At 62.7% G+C, this 12,821-nt stretch overlaps 1 pseudogene; it reads left to right on the forward strand.

The window, feature by feature from the left end:
- The first annotated feature begins 1,686 nt into the window (after positions 1 to 1,686).
- On the forward strand, positions 1,687 to 3,513 carry LOC149522004 (uncharacterized; annotated as a pseudogene).
- Positions 3,514 to 12,821: the final 9,308 nt, after the last annotated feature.

Consider the following 12,821-nt stretch of genomic DNA (forward strand, 5'->3'; position numbering starts at 1 on the left):
CACTGCCCAAGGGGGGCGAGGAGGGGGAGGGGGTCCCTGGGGGCAGACACTTAGGCCATGGCCCAGCAACTTGCCCCTGGCCAGGGGAAGGGGTGTGAACAAAGGGGGGGGCTGCCTGGGAGGAGGGGGGTGTCTGTGTCTGGGAGAAGGGGCAGTGTGAGCAGCGGGAGGGAAGCTAACACCAGGATGGGGGGTTCAGGGGCCTGTGAACCCCTCCCCCCAGGGGAACTAGGGCCGTCGGGCCGTCCTCCTGTGCCTGCACTGAGCCTACGCCGGGCTGTGTCTCCAAGAAGCAATAACCCCGCCCTGCTCTACTGGCTGGTGGAGTCACATTTGGCTGCAGATGGGGGTGCAGGGTGGGGGGTCCCCGATGGGCTGTCACAGTGTCACAAGGAGGAGGGAGGAAAATTGTTCCTGGCCTCTGAGGATAGAGCAAGAAGCAATGGGCTTAAACTGCAGCCAGGGAGGTTGAGGTTGGACATTAGGGAAAAGTTCTTAACTGTCAGGATGGTCAAACACTGGAATAAATTGCCCAGGGGGGTTGTGGAATCCCCATCTCTGGAGATACTGAAAAGCAGGTTGGACACACACCAGGCAGGATGCTGGGCCCTGCCGTGGGGGCCGGGGACTGGACTCGATGAATTTCAAGGGCCCTGCCAGTCCCCATGTTCTGTGACTGAGGCTGGGGCTGGATCGGGGCCAGCTCTCGTGTGGGAAGCCCCCACCCCCAGGAGGCCAACCCGGGTCCCGTGTCTCACTGGCTGAGGGACGCTGCAGACGCCGAGTTTCGGTTCCTCCCCCCAGGCAGGGCCCAGCGCTCGGGGAAGCGAAAGGGGGAAGCGGCGGGTCGGCGGCTCGGAGGGGAAGCGGCCCTGGCGGGGCGGTTCCCTGGACCAGGCCAGTGGGGAGGGAGAAGGGCCCCGCGTCACCCGTCTCCGGGGCAAGGGGAGCGCAGAGCCCAGGGCAGCGGGACCGGGCGGCTGCTCCCTTCAGGCAAACAGCCAGCGCCCAGGCCGGCCCTGCTCCCAGCCAGCGCCCCGGCACGTCCCTGGCCTGCACCAGGCACCGGCACAGCCCTGGGCACCCGCTGGTGGGTGCTCGCCCCGAGGTCGGAGCACACTGGCCCGCGAGGCGCCCGGGGACACTGCTCTGCGGAGCCTGGCCGGGCGCTCGCACACGGGTGGTGGGTGTGACGCTGAGCACGGCCCGGGCGGGCACTGACCCGTCCCTGCCTGTGGGGGCCCCACGGACCGGTAACGCCGCGGGGACACGGCTCCGTGCTGCCCAGTGACCCCAGGGGCCGGCAGCCGCCCCGCCTAGCGAGGGCCCCGACGGGCTAGGTGGTCATGTGACCAGCTCCAGTCTGGGGGGCATCACTCCGGAGGACAGTGGGATTCCCCCTGTGACGCAGTGGGGGGGGGCTGTACTCTCTGGGGGGGCTGTCCACTCGTGTGGCCCTGGGCCCACCCTGGCCGGGCCGTCACTGGTGGCTGTGGGTGACCCCTAGTGGCCAGTGTCTGTAGCACTGCCCAGCAGGGCCGGAGGGGGGGGGGGGGGAGATGCCCTGAGCACAAGCAGGTAGGAAATGGCCCAGCGTCTTCTCACCTGGCCAGGGGAAGGGGTGTGACAAGGGAGAGGGCTGCCTGGTGGGAGGGGTGCTCGGTGGTTTGGAGATGGGCTGGCTGCGCAGACATGGAGAGAAGGGACTAAACCGGGCACTGGGGACCAGGCGCCTGTGGACCCGCCCCAAGGGGGCTGAGGTTGCCGGCCCCTCACTCCGATGTCCCCATTTAACCCGGGCCGGGCTGGATCTCGGAGAAGCAATAAACCCCCCTGTTCTACTCGCTGGTGGAGTCACATCTGGCTGCTCCAGGGGTGCAGGATCAGGGGGTACCCGACGTGCCGTCACAGTGGTGTCGGGGTGGGATGCCCTGCACCCCGTGGATGGAGCCTCCAGCAGCGAGTGCCAAGGCGCAGTAGAGGAAGGGGCTTAGAGCCAGGCGGGCTGGAGACAGAGCGAAGGGATTCCTGGGAGTCGTGGGGTGTTGGTCAGTGAGTCTGCACCCTGGGGACCGGCGGGGAGATGGCCTGAGCCTGACTCCTGAAGGCAGAGCTGGTGGGGCTGTGCGGAGAGAGGGGCCTGCCCGTGGGGAAAGCAACCAAGGCCCAGCTGATTGCCCAGCTGGAAGAGAATGACCCGTCCAGGGGCTGGATCCTGTCCCGGCGGGGAGCAGCCAGACCCCCCCGGGGAGCAACTCAGGCCCTCAGACCAGATGGAGGGCTGGAGTCTGCCACACATACGTGGTGCCCACCAGGCCATGCTCTGCCAGCAGCGGTTTGTCCAGGGCAGGGTCCAGCCTGGCAGAGCTACGGCAGCTGGAGATCGAGCTGCGGCTAAAGGAATTGGAGCCACAAGAGAAAGAGCAGCAAGACCCTAGGGAGGAGCACCAGGACTGAGAGAGGCAGCGGCAGGACCGAGAGAGGCAGCGGCAGCATGAGCTGGCCATGGCGGAGCGGAGGAGCCGAGGGGCCCCGGCTGTGGCGAGTGGGGAGGGCCCCAGGGGGCCCGGGGCAGCCAGACGCTTGGAGAAGCTCGTGTTGGCCCAGTGTAAGGATGCGGGGGACATGGACGGTTCCTTATCTCCTATGAGCGGGCCTGTGAGCTGCACCGGATCCCCCCAGTGGACCAGCTGCAACAGCTCCCCCCCCTTGCTGGAGCAGGAGGCCGCAGGGGTGCTCAGCCAGCTGGAGGACCTGCAGCCGGGTGACTACAAACGGGTCAAACAGGCCCTGCTGCACAAGTTCGGGCTGACCCCCGAGATGTACAGGAAGAAGTTCCGGGGGGTACAGAAAGGGCCATGGGTGACCTATGTGGACCTGGCCTCCCGCCTGGCGCAATACGGCCGCAAGTGGGTGTGTGGGGCCGGAGCCCAGACTGCAGAGGAGCTGCTCAAGCTGGTCCTGATGGAGCAGTTCTATGAAGCGTGCCCACCCAAACTGAGGCTGTGGCTCAAGGACCGGAGGCCAGAGAACCCCCAGGAGGCCGGGAGACTGGCGGACGAGTTCACGGAGAGCCGGGCCGGGGGTGAACGGGAGTCCCGGAGAGAGAGGGAACCGCGCAGAGACCGGATCTCGGCTGAGCAATGGAGAGAGGCACCGACGGGGCGAGCCCCAGAGACAAGGCCCAGCCGTCCGCCCCCCCAGAGAACCAGCCGGGGCCCGGGCAGAGCCGGCCCGAAGGGACCCGCAGGTCTTAACTTGCCAGCGCTGCAGGCAAAGGGGCCACAAACGGGCTCAGTGCACCAGGTACCAGGACAGGCCCCACAACTGGAGACATCCCGGGGTAACTGGGTGGGGCTGGAAGAGGAGCAGCTACTCCAGAGTCAGGGGCCGGCAGGCAAACCAAAGTGGGGGGGGGCTCAGCTCAAAGGGGTAGGAAGCCGCTCAGGCCAACTCTCCCCAAAGATCTGACCCTCGGGAGGCCGGCTGACCCGGCTGTGGCTGCTCCAACACGTCCACTGGCCGGGGGTATCTGTGGCTGTGCAGTGGACCTGCCGGGCCTGCGACTCCTGCTGGGCGGGGGGGGGGAGGCCCAAGGTGGGGGAAGCTGCCTGGGGGCCCTGCCCCATAGAGAGGAGCGGCTCAGGAAGGGGGCGATGGATCTAGTGGGACCCTTCAGCAGAGTGATCTGTTGGGGGGGGGGGGGCGTGCACTCTCTGCTCGCTAGGCTTGGGCGGTGGGTGACCCCTACTGGCCGGTGTCTGCAAGCACGGCCCAGCGGGGCATTGCCCTGAGCTCCAGCAGGTACACAGTGGGGGGCCGGGGCTTCTCCCCTGACAAAGGGAGGGGGTGGCTGTGGGGGGGTTGGTGGTTTGGGAGAAGGGCCGTCTGGGCTGGGGATGCCTGGACAGAACAGCCTGAGGGAGTGCGGGGGGTTCAGGGAGGGGGTGGCTGTGGGGGGGTTGGTGGTTTGGGAGAAGGGCCGTCTGGGCTGGGGATGCCTGGACAGAACAGCCTGAGGGAGTGCGGGGGGTTCAGGGCCTGTGCAGCCCTTCCAGCCCCGGCTCCTATGTCCACGTCCCGTCTGTGCTGGGCTGTCTGGAGGAGCAATAGACCCCCCTGTTCTACCGGCCGGGGGAGTCTCATCTCGCTGCCAATGGGGTGCGGGATCGGGGGGCCCTATGCACCATCACACCCGGACGGGGAGCAATTGCACCCTGGTGGGGGTGGATTTCACCACCCGCTACCCCAGGGCGTGGCCCTGCCCTCTATCCAGGCAGACCGGGTGGCAGACGCTGCTGGCCCTGTTCAGCAGGGGGGTTCCCCCAGGAGTCCTCACGGACCAGGGACCCCGCTTCATGTCGGCCCCGCTCCGGTGCTTGTGGGAGACGCACGGGGCCCGGCTCACCTGGACCCCAGCGTAGGACGCCCGGCCCAGCGGGCTGGTGGGGAGGTTCCAGGGGACCCTGAAGCAGATGCTGGAGACCTTTATGCACCAGCACCCACAGGACTGGGGCCAGTACCTGCCCCCCTGCTGTCTGCACCGGGAGGTGCCCCAGGAGTCCATGGGGTTCTCCCCATTCGAGCTGTTATATGGGAGGCGGGTGAGGGGACCCTGGACCTGCTGAGGGATGCGGGGGGGAGGCCTCCCCGGAGGAGCCGGTGGTCAATACGTCCTGGTTTTCCGGGACAGACTCACTGAGCTCATGGGTGGTGCTGGTCCCCAAGAGGGACGGGTCGATCCGGTTCTGTGTGGACTACCGGAAGCTCAACACCATCACGGTGTCCGACGCCTACCCGATGCCCAGGCCCGACGAGCTCCTGGACAAGCTGGGGGGAGCTCGCTATCTCACCACCCTGGACCTCACCAAGGGCTACTGGCAGGTGCCGCTAGACCAGGAGGCCAGACTGAAATCGGCTTTCATCACGCCACTGGGGCTCTATGAGTTCCTGGTCCTGCCCTTTGGCCTCAAAGGGGCGCCGGCCACCTTCCAGCGCCTGGTGGACCAGCTGCTGCGGGGAATGGAGAACTGTGCCCTAGCGTACATCGATGACATCTGCGTCTTCAGCCAGTCCTGGGAGGACCACGTGGCCCAGGTCAGCCAGGTACTGGATCGGCTGAGGGAGGCCGGGCTGACCGTAAAGGCTGGGAAGTGCAAGGTTGGAATGGCCGAAGTGTCCTACCTGGGCCATAAGGTGGGGAGCGGCTGCTTGAAGCCAGAGCCGGCCAAAGTGGAGGCCATCCGGGACTGGCCTGTGCCCCAGCCCAAGAAGCAGGTCCAGGCTTTCATTGGGATGGCGGGGTACTACCGGAGGTTTGTGCCCAACTTCAGCTCCATCGCTGCCCCGATCACAGAGCTGTGCAGGAAGGGGAGGCCCGACAGGGTGGTCTGGACGGAGCAGTGCCAGAGGGCTCTCTGTGCACTGAAGGGAGCCCTGGCCAAGGCCCCAGTGTTGGTAAACCCAGACTTCGACAAGCCCTTTATCGTGTTTACTGACGCCTCGGACACCGGGCTGGGGGCGGTGCTGATGCAGGCGGACGAGAAAGGGGAACGTCACCCCATCGTGTACCTGAGCAGGAAGCTGCTGCCCCGGGAGCGGAGCTACGCGACCGTAGAGAGGGACGCCTGGCCATGGTGTGGGCCCTGCAAAAGCTGCAGCCGTACCCGTCTGGCCGGCGTTTCACGGTGACACCGACCCCTGCCCCCAACCTGGCTACACCAGATGAAAGGGACGAACACCAAGCTGCTGCGGTGGAGCCTGCTCCTGCAGGACTGCGACATGGAAGTGATCCACGTCAAGGGGAGGCCAACGTCATCGCCGACGCGCTGTCCCGTAGCGAGGGGCCCGAACTTCCCCAGGTCACGAGCAGAGTGACCCTGCTCAGCTCGCTGTCAGGGCGGGGGGAGAGGTGACGTTGGGGGGGGGGGCTGTACACTTTGGGGCGGGCTGTCCGCTCTTGTGGCCCTGGGTGCATTCTGGTTGGGCTGAGGGTGACCCCTGCTGGCCGGTGTCTGTAAGCGCTGCCCAGGGGGTGGGGGAAGTTCACCCTGAGCAGAAGCAGGGAGGCCATGGCCAGTGGAGAATTCCCACCTGGCCAGGGGAAGGGGCGTGACAAAGGGGGGGGCTGCCAGGGGGAGGGGTGCTCGGTGGTTTGGAGATGGGCAGGCTGGGCTGGGGACACATGGCAAGAAGGGACTAACCCGGGCACTGGGGGACCAGACACTCGTGTGTCCCTGCCCCAAGGGGTCTGAGGCTGCCAGCCCCTCACTCCAATGTCCACATGGAACCCGGGCCGGGCTGGATCTCTGAGAAGCAAGAAACCCCCCCATGCTACTGGCTCTCCCACAGCCGGGTCCTCTCTCGGAGGGCGGAGGGCGGCCCAGTGTTGGCTGGGAGGAAGTCCCGGCTCACCGACAGGAGCTCATGGATCCATTGCAAGCCACGGCCAGCTCCGTCACAGCCCTCCCCGTCCACGCAGCCCCCTGCAGCCCACGCACACACCCTGCCTCCGTCGGCCCACGAGCGAGCGCACGGGTGGGAAGTGCCTTGCTCCCTCGGGACACCGAATTCCTCCCACGCACCCTGCTCCCCCGCGCGGAGCAGCCGCCAGAAGAACAAGGAGCCTCTCCGTGCCGGACCCCTTCATCCGTCGCAGGGAACGGGCGGGCGGAGGCCGGGGGCGGGAAGTGACCCCTCCGGCACCTCGCGATTCCGGGCGGCCCGTTCCGTGGCGCTGCTGGCGGAACACGGCCACGGAAAGGACTCCCAGCTCCAGGCGTGTGGCTGACGTGCCTGGAGACAGGACACACCCACAGGCCCTGGTCTCCAAGGCCAGTGAACACCCCGCATGGTGCCCCAAGCCGCTCTTGACATGGCTGTGGCAGCACGTCCGTAGTCGCAGCGGTCTCATGCATCGCGCTTCCTGGCTCTCGCCTTCCTCCACCCAGGGGAAGCCGCCCGGCGACGGAGGATCGGCCGTTTGAGGGCACCAGCTCTGTGGGCACCTCCGCTCCATGAAGGACTCTCGGGCAGCCCGGAGGTCCTCGGGCGAACGGACACCTCGCCAAAGGAAACACGGCGCAGGTCTCCGCCGCGCCGACGCCAGCGCTGGCCCCTCACTCACACCAAGCACAGCACCGGAACATGGGACTCGTCACCCCCCCACCGCCGGGGCGACCCAGCCCCTGGGAAGCCAATTGGTCTTCAGTGCTTCAATCGACTCTCTCCAGCGCTTCCAGTGACCAGCCGCCCTTCCCCGTCCGCCTACAACCAGGCTGCGTAACTGGGACCTCCAGACCGCTGGGCCCTGGAGATCATCCAATCGGGATGCACCGTCCCATTCGCATCCCCCCAACCCCCACCCCCGTCCCTCTTCAGGGACCCCTCTCACGGGCCAGTCAGAGGAGCAAGGCCTCTTCCACCTGGCTACTCGCTGGTTCCCTCGTGAGGAGCTAGTGAGCTCAGAACCGGTGCGCAGCCGGACACTGACCCCACGCACTGCACTGCCCACCTCCAGAGATAGAGAAGGTTTGCTGCTTGGTGCCTCCCCAGCCTCGGTGCCTCCTCACTCCATCCTCAGTTATTGACTGGAACTTAGATCCACCGGCCGCTCGACCCACGCCGGCCAGGGCCACTCGCGGCCGTGCCTCACCGAGGGAGGTAAGGCCACACTCCGTATTTCCATGTGCAGTTGCCGAAGGATTTCTGAAGGGCATCCAGGCCTTGTACCCAATATCAGACCCCACCACATCCCTGGGATCGACCTCTTGTCCTCAATGCGCTCGTGCATGGTCCCTTCAGCCACGTGCCCGCTCTCGCACCAATCCGTGAAAACAGCCTTCTTGGGCGCAATGGCCTGTGCCAGAAGGCGGGGGAGGGGAGAGCTCAGAGCTCCACAGACCTGCACCTCTCGAGATCAAGCCGTGCTTCACACCCCCCTAAACTGCTACCCAGCGCGCGTTCTCCTTTCCATCTCAGCGAACCCAATCCCTTCCCGGCATTCTTCCCGAAACCACGCGCCATCCACGCCGAGATGATCTGAACCAGGGTTTCTCACCCTTTTTATAAAATATATATACGTATAACCCCCCCCCCCCCAGTCCCTACAGTTCTCAGACCCACCATTTTTTTTCTACCATTCCAACACATTTGTTTAAACACCCCAATCTTAGCCAGGCAGGCAATGGCATTTTGGGGTGTAAAAAGGACAAAAACACTAAAGCGCTTTGAAAGGTCAAACAAACATTCCGTTTTCTCCAGACGCCAGTGGTGCTGACGCCCCCCCAGACTTCTCTCGGGCACCCCGAGGTCCGCGTCCCACTGGCTGGTCTAAACAGAGAGCTGATAGATACACTTGGGCGACCAGCTCTAACAAGCCCAGTCTCCTGCCTCCATCAGGGCGCTTTCTACACCGTCCGTGTCCAGGCCTGCACCCTTCCGATGTCGACACGAGCAAGGCAGCCCCGTGGGCGCCACATCTCAGTTGGCACGGCCCTCTGCCCGCTGACCGGACACTGCGGGGAGTGACAGGAGACTGGGCAGAGCTGTTTCGTCCGCAGCCTTCCAGCCTGACCCGGCCCCTGCCCTCCGGAGGGACACTGCTTACAGCCACCTGAGTGGAGCACCCCAGGGACATCCCACGAAGGAGACGAGGTCGCTCACCTGTGCAGCAGCCGCCGTTCTTCCGGATGGGTGTCCCTGTGGGTGCCCCCCCCCCACCCGCCTCCCTCCACTTCGGATGTGAGACTTGTCCGTGCTGGAGAAGGAACTGAGGGCCGTGCGTGTGCTCTTTAGACTCTGGCCGCTCGTGAGGCAGGCAAAGCCCGTGCATGGCCAGTGGGAGGTGAGTGGGGAACTGGAATCGATGACTCTCGAGGTCCCTTCCAGCTCTGTGATTCTGTGCCCTCCTTTTGTCACCCCGCCCTGCCCCCTTACCAGGTGGGGCTGGGGTGCGGGTGATGCACAGCACTTCTGAGACAGGTCACGGGCTCTGCCCAGTTGTTACCAATGTACGAACACCCTCCGTGTCCGGCCCCAGCACCAGAGCTCCTGCCCCGGGCTGGACCGCTTCTTACGGCTGTCCCGGTGCCCGTGTGGCATTGCTGTGGATCGTGTCTAGGAAAGGTGGTGAGTGAGGGGGCAGACAAAGCCAGACCTCCCCGCTGGAGGCCCTTCAGCACCCTGGCCAGCAGCAGGAGCAGTGGAGAGGTCCTCCGAGCAGGGCAGAGGGGCAGCCTTCACAGCAGCCAATCAGGATGCGACAGGCTGCTATATAAGGAGCTGATAGGTCAGGTGTGTCAGTTCCCTCCTGGAGCTCCACCCAGGCAGACCTGTGGGCTGAGTGGGGAACCTTGGACAGCTCCAGTGGGCGCTGGGTGGCGCTAGACCCTGGGGCTGAGGGGTAGCCGGAGACAGCTCTGCAGGGCCCTGTCACGTTGCTGAATTGGAGGGAAGCAGCCAGATCGCTGCTGCACCCCTAGGTGGGGGTGTTGGCCCCAGAAATTGGTGTGGGGGAAGCCATGTGGGGTATTGAATGGGAGATTATTGTTTGTTGATCTTATGTACGCTATTTATGTGAGTGTATAATGTCTGTGTGTGTAGGTAGGAATCTGTAATCCGTGTGGAAGCTGAATATTTCTGTGAATGTGGTTGAGCATTGCTATGGACAGGCTGAGTAGTGAAGCCCTGTAGAACAATGGCCCTTGATGGCCCAAAGACACACCTAAAGCAGGAGGGCGGAGACCCAAGAGCTGCCAGCAGAGAGAGGCTGAGGACCAGGTGACTTGCTGCATACTAGAAGAGGCCAGGGTGGGGGTATAAAGAGGCCATGTGGTCGATGCCATTTTGTTCTCAGCTCAGCACTTCATCCCAGAGGCAGCACTGCAGGGATTGAAGAGCCCGGAAGACCTGTGAACCCATCCTGATCGTAGGATGTGCAATAAGAACTTTTAAACCAGCAGCTGCAACATCTCTGCTAGAGCCTGCATCGAGGACTGGGAGATTCGGTGCATGTAACGTACTGTACTTTAACAACCTCACTCTCAGGCTTTTCTTTCTTGTAGCAATAAACCTTTAGATATAGATTCTAAAGGATTGGCCCAGCGTGATTTGTGGGCAAGGTCCAGAGGGTAAATTGACCAGGGATCTGTGGCTGGTTTCCTGGAACCGGACAGAACTTGTTTGGGGTAGGTGGGATTGGGTGCTAGGACCCCCCACCTGTGTATAGGCCCGGGGCCATCTGGGGCACGGATATTGCTGGGGTGTCGGAGGGGTTTTGCTCGGGAGGCTTCAGGCAGGCAGCTGAAGCGCCCTGTGGGACTGGTTTGTGGCCTGTTTGGAGAGGTCACCAGTCAAGGGGGCTGTAAGAAGCCCCGGATTTGAGCAATTCGCCCTGAGCGGACGCCCTCAGCTGTGCCCAGACACGGCCCGGTCCGTCACAGGCCCCACCCAGGGGAATTCAGCAACAAGGCCCGAGAGAAGGGCAGGTGAAACGGCGACCCGGGGACGTGGCCCAGGGATGTGATGACAATTACGGACTTTGAAACTTGGCAGGTAGCCCAGGGGATGGGCAGGCCTGGATCCCCTCTACCCACTTGCACTCGCACGGGGGCGGGGCGGTTAAAAGAAGAGGCCTGGACCTCGGCCACGGACTGGACACGGATCGCCTGGAGACAGGTGAGTGAATATGGCAAGACCCCCCCTTCAGCCACCCCATCAACACGGGGCGAGCCTGTTCCGGGGGTTCTACCCCGTTAGGCAGAAGGGATCCCTCAGCCCTGCAGCCGTGTCCAGACAGCCGCGGAGCAGGAGCACAAGGGCCAATGAACAGGCTTGGGAAAAGACGACACCCAGAGGGGAGAGGTGCAGCGAAAGGCCAATACGCCCAGAGCACGAGGTGGATGTGGGGGTGCAAATACAGATCATGGATATTAAAGATCCTGACGCACAAAGTGAAATTCCCAAGGGAAAGGAAGCGTCTGAACACTGGCTACTAGGGAGAATCAGTGTCAATGGGAGCGTCTCGCACGCCCAGCTGAATGCACCAGGACACTGGGCGCCGCTGGAAGGTAGAAGAGGGCGTCTTGGTAGCAGCTCCCGTCTCTGTAAGGGGCAGGACAGGGGAGGCCCCGGAGGTGCAGCTGCCCTAAGACAATCTCTCTGGCTATGTCTCCACTGGCAGGTTCTTGTGCAGGAACAGCTGTTCTTCCGCAGAGCGTCCACATGGCCTGCCTGCTTTTGTGCAAGAAGGTTTACAGTAAAGCATGGGAAGAGAGGACGCCTTGCGCAAGAGCTACGCTCTTTTCTAACAGGTGTAAGCTCTCTTGCACAAGAGAGCAGTGTGGATGCTCGACAGGGGTTTCTTGCGCAAGAAAGTCCTATGGCTAAAATGGCCAGCAGAGCTTTCTTGCACAAGAGAGCATCCACACTGCCATGGGCGCGCTTGTGCAAAAGCACGTGATCATGTGGACGTGTTCTTGTGCAGGAGTTCGTGTGCAGAAACTCTTGAGCAAAATGTTTTTGCGCAAGAATCCATGTGACAGACTGGGCCAGGTCTGGGCACTGCTGAGGGCATCCGCTCAGGGCGAATTGCTCAAATTCAGGGCTCCTTACAGCCCCCAAACTGGAGACCTTCCCAAACAGGCCATACACCAGTCCTGCAGAGCGCTCCAGCAGCCTGCCTGGCCAGCCAGAAGCCTCATAAGCAAACCCCTCAGACACGCCAGCTCTCTCCGTGCCCCAAACGGCCCCAGGCCTGCACACAGGTGAGGGGTTATAGAACCCAATTTCACCTTCCCCGAACAAGTTGTGTCCAGTCCCAAGAAACCAGCCACAGATCCCAGGTCAATTTCCCTCCGGACCTTACCCACAAATCACGCTGGGCCAACCCTTTAGCATCTAACAACTAAAGGTTTATTGCTAAAAGACAGAAAAGCCTGAGAGTGAGGTTGCTAAAGTATCACACGTTACATGCACCGAATCTCCCAGTTCTCCATGCAGGCTCTAGCAGAGATGTTACAGCTGCTGGCTTAACAGTCCTTGGTGTGCATCCTAGGTCAGGATGGGTCCACAGATCTTCCCGGCTCGAGATTCCCTGCGATGCTGCATCTGGGGTCAGGAGCAGATCTGAAGTTCAAATGGAGGATGCCACACAGCCCCTATATCCCTCCTTCCTGGTCTCTTCTTGGCTGCAGCAGGTCACCTGGCCCATGGCCTATCCCTGTGTTCCCTGCTGGCAGCCCTTAGGTATCAGTTCCCATTCTTGAGGTGTCCTTGGCCTATAGAGGGCTATTATTCCAGAGTGACTTGCTCATTAGCATGTCCATAGGCTGAGTGAGCGTTTTTCGTCTATTGCTCAGCCACAAACAGAGAAGTTTCCAGTATTAACACAGAGTCCATGTTTATAACATCACACCCAGACACTGTACAGGTATATGAAGAGCATATACAGAATCAGTATAAGATAAGCTTTCGTTTGATTCCTCACATGGCCCCCCTTGTCCCACATTTGGGGCAACCCCTCCCCCCCCCCATGGATGCAGCAGTAATCTGGCTACTGCCCTAAAATCCAGTAACGTGACAATCCACCAGTGTAGACATAGCCTCTGTGAACTACCGAAGGTTGGTGGATTCATGTGGCAGCCAGGGGTAGAGGGTGGGGAGCTCTAACTAGGCTCCCATGCTGGGCATTGGAAATGGTTTGGGGTAAAACTGAACTAGACATCGGAACTGGACGGGGGTCAGTGCAAGGCAGCGTGACCCTGGCGTTAGCCGGGACGCAGGCCCAGGAGTGAGGCAGCAATGGGTCGGTCACATAACCC

This window comes from Pelodiscus sinensis, chromosome 19, assembly GCF_052426305.1.
Source record: "Pelodiscus sinensis isolate ZL-2025 chromosome 19, ASM5242630v1, whole genome shotgun sequence".
NCBI lineage: Eukaryota > Metazoa > Chordata > Testudines > Trionychidae > Pelodiscus > Pelodiscus sinensis.